General features: G+C 40.2%; 1 long non-coding RNA gene across 1 annotated transcript; it reads right to left on the reverse strand.

Moving 5' to 3' along the window:
- Positions 1–450: 450 nt before the first annotated feature.
- On the reverse strand, positions 451–5670 carry LOC129146244 (uncharacterized). The gene is made up of 3 exons (XR_008552788.1): positions 5631–5670; positions 5243–5291; positions 451–781 (listed from the first exon to the last, which is right to left on the reverse strand). It is a non-coding gene; the product is annotated as an uncharacterized LOC129146244 (long non-coding RNA).
- Positions 5671–8545: the final 2875 nt, after the last annotated feature.

An 8545-nucleotide genomic window follows, 5' to 3' on the forward strand; every position in this document is an offset into this window, starting at 1 on the left:
GTCATCTTTTACTACAGTAACTTTTACTTCAGTAATTGTTATAATTGTTCTATTTTATTATTATTGTTAATCTCTTACTGTGCCCATTTATAAATTAAATTTAATCATAAGTGTGTATATATAGGAAAAAGCATAGTATTACAGAGGGCTCAGTACTAACCAAGATTTCAGGTACCTACTAGGGCCTGGGGACATACTCCCTATTGATACTATTGTCATAGGGTCACAGATGAGAATTTAGATATATCTGGCTATCAGAAAAACAAACTGTACCAAACAAAGTGCATCAGTTTTTGTCCTGTACACAGACCCCTTCCACAGAAAGCTGTCATGCTGACTTCTGCTCAAATCAGATCAACTCCTGGCACAATAGCTGTTATCCATAGATGGCAAAGTCTTCTAGTGGATGACTTGTCTTTGAGTTTTGCTTAGATACCACGTGTTGGGAAGGTGACTGTGGCAAACATTGTTCATTAGCCTTTAGCCTAAAAGCTTTTCTCAATATCTTTTTACCTTTCTGTCTTCCCATTACAGATGGTGAAAACTCAATATTCACTTTCCCAGCCTTTATGGAAGTTAAATGTAGTTATATGGCACAGTTCTGGGCAATCTGACATAAACAGAAGTGAGTGTGTATTGTGTGTGTTTCTGTGTGTGTGTATGCAGCAGAAGCAACAGAAAATCTTGCAGTCTCAGCACTTCTCCAGTCTTCCTGCCTTGTATGTAGACACAATGATGATTAGATCTGCAGCAGTTGTCTTGCAACCTTGAGGTGAGGTAACTGAAGATGAAAAACAAAAAGCTTAAAGTGAAAGAATAGAATGAATGAAATTCTGTGTTTACACTGAGCAGCTGAGCCAATACCTGCAACTATCTCTTGTTATAGGAGAAAAAATAGAGTTTTGAAAACAAATACTGGATATTGATAATGACTGAGGTTACCAAAAGTAAAGGGGAGAGGTTGGGAGGAAAGTATGAATCGGATATATGGGATGGAGGTGGGTATTTAATTTTGATTTTTTTTTTCTTTCAAAAAGAAAAAAGTTAAAGAGCTAAATTCTCAGTCAAGGTTAGGTTATTGGGGAAGGCCATTAAAAGAACATGACAGTCTGTGTGCTGGACCCAGGCAATTAGAGGCTCCAATCATCACCCATCCTGTGCATTTTGTTTACTTCCTCACTCCCAGAAGCTGCCCAAAGGCATATCCCTGAGATAAAATACATTATTGAGACCATCTAGATGGTGCATGTGATTAAACCCTGTAAAGTCCTGTTATATAATAAGATTTGGAGGGCTGGCTATGGAAAATACTCCTCTTGTGGTCATCAAAGCCTTGCCATTAAATCCCTAGATGATTAAAACTGCCACCCACCAGTATGTAGTGTTCTGCTTTTTTCTCAGGTCTCTCCTTGCCCTCCATATATGGGGCTGGCTTCAGATTACACCTGGGACACTCAACCTAAATAAATTGTCTTTCAGAAAGATGGAATGTAGGTCCTCCCTGGTGTCACAAAGGAGTTGAGCGCTGCACTATGAAGCAATTCGCAGCCTCTGCAGCATGAGTTCGATCCCCAGGCGGCCAGGCAGCAAACCACATGGTGCAGCAGACCTCTCCTGACACCCGCTGCTCTCCTCAGCAGTGTTTCAGTCAGTCTGCCTGTTCTGTTCCCCGCTCTGTCTCCGGTGAATCCTCTCACCCCCTGCATCTCTGGCCTGTACCCCAGCTCTTGTATGCATAAATAAATAAATCTTTAAAAAAAAAAAAAAAGAAAGCAAGAATGTAAACCATAATGGAAGGTGTGGGGGAAGGGAATAGAAAAAGAGAAGCAGCAACACACAAGGACAGAAAATAGAACACCTTAATAATAAGCAAATTAGATTCCTTGTTGAGGGGAAAAAAGAGGTCTGGTTTCATAGCTGCATGAACAGCCAGAGACTTGGTGGTTCCGCTGTACACCCTGAACTGAGTTTTCTCACTATCCCCTGAGGACCACTCACTGGTGACTATTTTCTCTTCTGACTTTCCCATCTTCACCCAAATTCCTTGTCACTGACGGTAATCTGAGTGTCTCTATCCCTTGCAACTAAGAGCATCTACCTAAAATAATTTCTAGCTATCTGTTATCAGTCTCTGAAACTCAGCTACTGTATTCTTTCAGATAATATTTCTCAACATCACACAAAAATCTGACCTAGATAAACCATTGCTGAAAAGCATCAAGAAACTTCAAGAAGCATGTGATCAGTGCTCAGTGCCTCACACTTCCTCTTTCAGTGCCCTCTCCTCATCTGACTGCTTTCCCTCACCACACTGTTGGGTCACAAAGGAAATCATCTCCATACCCCTGTAGGTTCATTCAGGCTGGCAATAATCAGACACATCAGAAAATTTGATAAGCGAAAAAAGCCAAAGAACATTAATAATAACATCTCTAGCTCTTGTATACATGAGACCAAGAAAAGCCGAGTAACTTACCACATGGCTTCAGATGCCATCTCAGATAGCTTAGTTAAGAGGAAAGGTGGAGGTGGGGGTGTCTGGATAGAGAAAGGGAGAAGGTCCGATAGGGGGTTTACTAAGGAAGGAACAGTTAACAAAGAAATGCAGATTCAAATTCTACCTTCTCCACTGAAAACAGATGAGATTCTCTCTTCCTAGTACAATGAAGGAGACACCTTTACAGAGAGTTTACATGTAACTCTTTTTCAAAAGCAACTTCCACCCAACTTCAGAGTTCCTACCATGAAATCAGCCTCTTGCCAAAAAGACGTATTTTGGGGTGGCAGATTTTTGTTTCCCTACAAAATGAAGGTCCATACCATTTCACTGCTTTTTCCAATAGTGAGAATCTTCCTGCTTTGAGAATATCTAGAACTATTCTGGTTCACAGGCTTCAGCTAAAGGTTTCTTTCTCTTCATCTTGATCTAGGATCATTTAGGTAAATGGGTCTATACTCTGCAGGCAGAAGTTCTTAGCTGACCGGGTAACAATGTGTAAACAGATCAGTTTAGAGGTAGCAAAATTTGATAGCCATTGTAGGGTTATCACTCCTCCTAGTTATTTGCAACATGATAAAAGCTCTTAACTAGCAAAACACTAGCAGTAGCCATTGAAGGTCCTGAACAGAACGTAGAGTAATTTTGTCCTCAGAAAAGGGATATTTTGGGTACCCTTCAAATCATGATTCATCAACCCATTTTCTAAAACACAGGGCACACCTGATACTCATACTGCAAACTAGAAAATCATGGACTGATTCAGCCAGTAGACATGTTTAGTTTGGTCAACTGAGAGTTTCATTTTAATTGGTTCTAAGCAGAGTGTTAATATCTATATTTATTAATATTATCTTGTATGCTAACACTGAGGCACAAGAGGAGAACAAGTTATTATTTATTCATAGTAAATAATCATCTCATCTCTCCTTTGTCCCAGTTCTTGCCTTTGGGGCAAGGCCATCAGATGTCATCATCTTACACATAATAGTGTCTATGGTAGGTGAATGGCTTCTCTCCATCCCATGAAACTACACATTGATATCTCTCTCCCCTTATGAGAACTCTTTTGTTCCCTACTGTAAACAAACTCTCTGTAAGGGCACAAAGGAGCAGGATCTTAGGTTATTACCTTTGGGATGTAAATGAATTTCTCCATAGGGAAGATAAAACTAAAAATTGCAGCTTCACTTCCTAGGAGATATTTCTATGGTCCTATAGGGTTGGGTGGGAGTCATTACATCAGCACACTTAGCTTTGTGGAGGTAAATCTCTCTGGAATTCTTATTAGGTAGTCATTCATAAATTCCCTTTTAATCATCCATAGAATCATGCTTGTTCTTTTAGCTCAGATTCCTGAAATTTGCTCAGTAAATTGTAACTGTATAGAAACACAAAATTTTTCTTTTCAGCCCTGCTTGAGTTTCCTGCTTGAGCGATAAGCCCAGTATCTCAATAAACTCTCACACTATTTGATTTATGTTACATTTTTGGTTCCTATAGGCATTTGAGTTTAGAAACTTCACCTCATATAACACCTTAATTTAAATTATCACTGATAGCTTGTTACTGTTGCAGGGAGAGGATGTCCTACAGGAACTCCACAAACACAGTTTTTATGGACTCCACCCCCACCCCAGACCAAAAAGATCCAAGACACCAAGAACTAAAAATCCCATAATTTCATCACCCCTGAAGAAAGGACTGCTGAAAACCAAGGGTGGAGTTAAGCAGCCAAGCTTATTATATAACCAGACATGTGGGCCTTGGGGGTCCCTTTGATTTTTTTTGCTGGCTCTCAGCACACTAGTGGGGTTCCAGCTCAGAAAAACTGGTAAGACATATTCACCAATTTATATCTCTCTCTTTCTCCCTGAGTTATTAATTTCTTCATTTCCCCTTTTTATAAATAAATCCTCTATTAACCTTTTTTGGGTGTGCTTACACTTAAGCCTCATTATAAGTCCCTTATAAGCGCTTGGGTGAGAACCCACAGTCAGGCCAACCCATTTCACATTGGGGTTGCCCTGTAACACTACCAAGTTATCATGATCAAAATTTTGAACAAAAAATGTATATATGCTAATATCCAGACCCCTAAAAAGAAAATTGGGATATTTAAAGTTTGTATGAGTGAAGAATGTATAATATGATTTTTTTTTGCACTAAAAAACAAGCCAGAATGGGTAGATAATTTCTTACTACTTGCTACAAATTGAATGGCTGTGTCCTTTCCCAAATTCTTTTGCTAATTCTAACATTCAATGTGATGGAATTTAAAGGTGGAGCCTTTGGGGCCTCCCTGGTGGCGCAGGGGTTAAGACGCAAACTATGAAGTGATCCGCAGCCACTACAGCACGAGTTCGGTTCCCAGCTGGCCAGGGAGAAACCCACATGGAGGGACAGACCTCTCCTGTCTCGCCTGCTGCTCCCCTCAGCAGTGTCTTTGGTCCGTCTGCCTGTTCTGTTCCCCACTCTGTCTCTGGTGAATCCTCTCGCCCCCCGACATCTCTGGCCTGTACCCCAATTCTTGTATTAAAAAAATAAATAAATCTTTAAAAAATAAAAAAATAAAAAAAAATAAAGGTGGAGTCTTTGGAAGATGATTAGGTCATGAGAGTGGGGCCTTCATGGGAGGATTAGTGCCCTTATAAAAAAGAACCCAGAGAACTCATTTATCCCTTTCTGTCATGGGAGAACACAGTGAACAGATGATTGTCTGTGAACCAGGAAGCTGGTGCTCACCTGTCACTGAATTTGCCAGTACTTTGATCTTGGACTTCCAGTCTCCAAACTGTAAGAAATGAATTTCTGTCATTTACAAGTCATTCAGTCTATGGTATTCTGTGATAGCAACCTGAACAGACTAGACACTACTACAAATTACGAGAACAATTTTATTTTAATGGAAATTTATGTGGAAAAGTGTCATAGAATCCTAGCTCCTGATCAGAAGTGAGCAGACAATTTTTCTTTAGTCCTCACATCATCAGACATTCTAGGAGAGAGACATTATAGTGCAATGACCAAGCATGAAGCCTCTGAAGCTGGTCTGTGTGATCTTGGGAAAGTTACTTAACTTCTCTGAGCCTCAGTTTCATTACCTATAAAGTAGAGATAGAGTAATACATACCATATAGTATCCCTGTGAAGGTTATATGAGATGATTGCGAATAGTAGTTAGCCCCATGCTGGACAGGGAAAGAGAAAGATGTTAGCTGTGAATTATTATTTGCTAAGTTCTATCTCCCGACCCCCACAAATGATTTAAAGAAGACTAAATAATTATTTCTTTTTTGAAGGAATTTATTCTATGAGAGGCAAAGAAAGAGAAAGAGAGAAACTAAAATTGGCTTTTGAGTTTTACTTATCTTGGATTAGGAGTTTGTACCAGCTCTGGTGAGAAGATAGCCGGGAGTGGTCACTTTTATTTAAAGAGGTTGGAAAATCATGAGGAAATTCTTTACAAAAGGTGGGGACATGTGAACTAACCTTTAAGTCAGCTTCAACTCTCACCTTGGGCTCCTAGCAATCACCAACTAGTGGTGGAGAAAATAAAGTAGAAATTTTTGACAGTACATGTTTTCCTTTTTACTAATAAGACTTGCTATATCTTTGACACAAAAAACATTGACTACTTAGAATTCAGTGGTTGGAAGTAAAAAAAAATATATATATAAGCATTGTCAGCTTGTTTTCCCCTGGTTTTTGTCTTTTATGGTTCCTTCATTAACATATCACATGCTCTGTACCCATCACGCTCCATTCCTTAGTCATTCATGTCAAAGTTCAGTTCTTTTTATTGAGGTATGATTGAACTTCTATTCGTTTCATACGTACAACATGAGTCATTACTTGTATATTTTGTGAAATTATCACCCCAATAAATTCAGTTAACGTTCATCGTCAGCTACATTTTTTTTCTTGTGATAAGGATTCTTAAGATCTACTCTCATAGCAAATTGCAAATATGCAATGTGCAAGAACCACTGAACAGATGCAGAGTCAAAGCCTCTGATTTAAATAAGACTGTGGACCTCTTGAGATGACCTTGATGCAATTGGAACTCAGAAACAGAGGCTTGACATGAGGGACTGCAGGCTGGAGCAGCACATACTTGAGAGTGATTCACCATGAGCGAGAAGGCTAGGTGGCTGGGTCAGGAATAGTGAAGGCCTCCCTCAGTTAATTGAAAGTCGTACTCTCCCTTCAGCAAGGAATTCTCCAGCAGACAGCCTTGGACACAGACTGCATCCTGGACTCTTCCCTGAATCTTCAGCCTGTGGGCCCACTCTGCAAATTGTAGACTGGCCAGCTTCCATAAACACATGTACAATTCCTTAAACAATCACCTAAAGCCCACCCCCTCCAGGAAAAGGAATAAAATGACAAAAGTAATCAACTTTTGACGGTAAAATTGTGCTCACTGAGTCTGTTGAAAAACAGTGGGGAAGTTTTGAATTAGAGCCTCAAAGTTTAAAGAGCTATATCGATGAATTTCCTTTTTAGAAGGTGTTAAATTCTAATCATTACTTCATTATCACTTCAAAAGAATGTTTTTTTTTTTCAACTCTGTGGTTTGGTATGTGTGTGTTAATATGTCAGCAGTAGTCAGGGCACAGGGGAAAATCCCCTATCCCTTTAGTTTAGAAATCAAAAATGCATCAATCAGGTCAGCAAAAATAAAATCAATTTAATAACATATGATTGGAGAAATTGGATGGTTGTAATTTTTTTTGGTAAAGACTTATTTATTTATGCATACAAGAACTGGGGTATAGGCCAGAGGCAAGGGGTCGGCGGTGTGTGAGAGGATTCACCAGAGACAGAGTAGGGAACAGAACAGGCAGACTGATAGCTGTAAATTTGAAAGAGAGCAGACCAGGGATGCTTATTCTGTGTGTAAGGTCCTGAGCATCAAGTATAGAGACAGGGAGACTTCACATAACAAACAAGGATGGGCTGATTTAACTCTGAGAGTAAGAACCAAGTTCTAAGATAAGACATGTTTACAGATACACCTGCAGGTACTCTCCAAACAGGTTACACCTGCAGGTACTCTCCAAACTACATCCTTCTAGTCATAAAAAGGGAGAGCAATGATTGCTTTTTTGATTAGGAAAAAAGGCAAGAAAGTGAAATAAGGAAAAAGCTTCTCTTAGTTTCCAAAGTCTCCACTGCTCCCAGCTCAAAACAATCTGTGTTTCTTCTTCGTTTTTTTTTTTTCTTCAAATTTTATTAATCTTTGCATATCCAACTTTAGGGGTACATTTTTACACTTTATAGGTGCACATGCTTCACACCTCAATGAAACTCTCGTGGGGTGACACTGGATGCTTTCACCTGTTTGTGGAACATAAATAATCTGCATTCTTTAAGAATAGCAATAGACCGGGCCTTCCCAGTGGCGTAGCGGGTTGAGCACAGTGCTATGAAGCCGTCCGCAGCCTCGGAGCGCGAGTTCGATTCACAGCCAGTCAGGGAGATGCCCACATGGCGCAGCACACCTCTCCTGTCGTGCCCACTGCTCCCCTCAGCAGAGTATTTCAGTCACTATGCCTGTTCTGCTCCCTGCTCTGTCTCTGGTGAATCCTCTCACCCTCCGTGTCTCTGACCTGTACCCCAGCTCTTGTATAAATAAATAATCTTTAAAAAAAAAAAAAAAGAACAGCAATAGACTGCTGAGGCTCACAGGCCTCAGTTGACCTCTAGTTCTCATGCCAAGGTGCCCACTGCTCCCCTCAGCAGAGTATTTCAGTCACTATGCCTGTTCTGCTCCCTGCTCTGTCTCTGGTGAATCCTCTCATCCTCTCACCCTCTGTGTCTCTGACCTGTACCCCAGCTCTTATATAAATAAATAATCTTAAAAAAAAAAAAAAAAGAACAGCAATAGAATGCTGAGGCTCACAGGCCTCAGTTGACCTCTAGTTCTCATGCCAAGGTGACACTTAATGCAAGAGCCCTACTCTGTACACATTGAGAAAATCCCCTCAGACCCTTTAGGGGAGACTGGTCCCATAAAGGGGTGTTAGACAATTTGCTAGGATT

The sequence above is a fragment of the Talpa occidentalis genome, unplaced genomic scaffold, assembly GCF_014898055.3.
Source record: "Talpa occidentalis isolate TD23 unplaced genomic scaffold, MPIMG_talOcc4v2.1 talOcc4.2, whole genome shotgun sequence".
Classification (NCBI taxonomy): Eukaryota; Metazoa; Chordata; class Mammalia; order Eulipotyphla; family Talpidae; genus Talpa; species Talpa occidentalis.